The following is a 771-nucleotide window of genomic DNA, read 5'->3' as shown; positions in this document are numbered from 1 at the left end:
GAAAATTTAACACAATCAAAAAAAAAAGTTTCTTAAAGGCACAGTAAGCCTCCCGTAAACCATCACAGATACGGTCAGGCTTTTACACACAGTACAAACACCCTTTCATTTAAACACTCACCGATTGAGAACATCCTAGGTGCCCTCCGTAAAGAGCAAACAATTTTCAAAGAATTTATTTTTGCGTGGTTTATCTTACCCCTGAGCCATCGTGAACCCGTGTGATCCAGTTTCCCTTTTTCACAATGTAGTCGTCAGTTAGCCTTATTTGAATGCGACTCGATGTGAGCTTATTTACAATAGCACGTTTTTATGCACGAAACAAACGGCTGTGGTTCACAAGAACTCTAGCCGCGATGGCTTTTGACTGTTGCCACGGCGATATGCACTGACTGATAAACCGTCGTCTGCTAAGACCATTGCGTGACCCTGCTTCCGGGCTTTTCTTTTTTCAAACTTTCACAACTTCGAATTGCACTGATCTTGTCTTGATGAAAAAAGAATTCTTTTATGATTAAAGAATGTTTGTGTAACAAGCTAGATTTTAAAAGTTAGGTCTAGCGCAAAAACGCACCACGGTCCAAAAACATTCTGATAATCATCGATCCACGGCTGTCGCCAGTTTAAGGGAAGTCATTTTTGACCTGAGTTCAGGATGGGTCCAAAAAGTGTTCGACGTAGAGAGAGATGCATTTTTTAAAAGAATTAATTTTACAGCTCGTCTATGTAAAGAGCATAAGTGTTTCAAAGTGTTTGCATTTGCAGAGTCCC

This window comes from Littorina saxatilis, linkage group LG17, assembly GCF_037325665.1.
Source record: "Littorina saxatilis isolate snail1 linkage group LG17, US_GU_Lsax_2.0, whole genome shotgun sequence".
Classification (NCBI taxonomy): Eukaryota; Metazoa; Mollusca; class Gastropoda; order Littorinimorpha; family Littorinidae; genus Littorina; species Littorina saxatilis.
The sequence above is the reverse complement of the archived record's forward strand: the minus strand, read 5'-3'. Positions refer to the sequence as shown.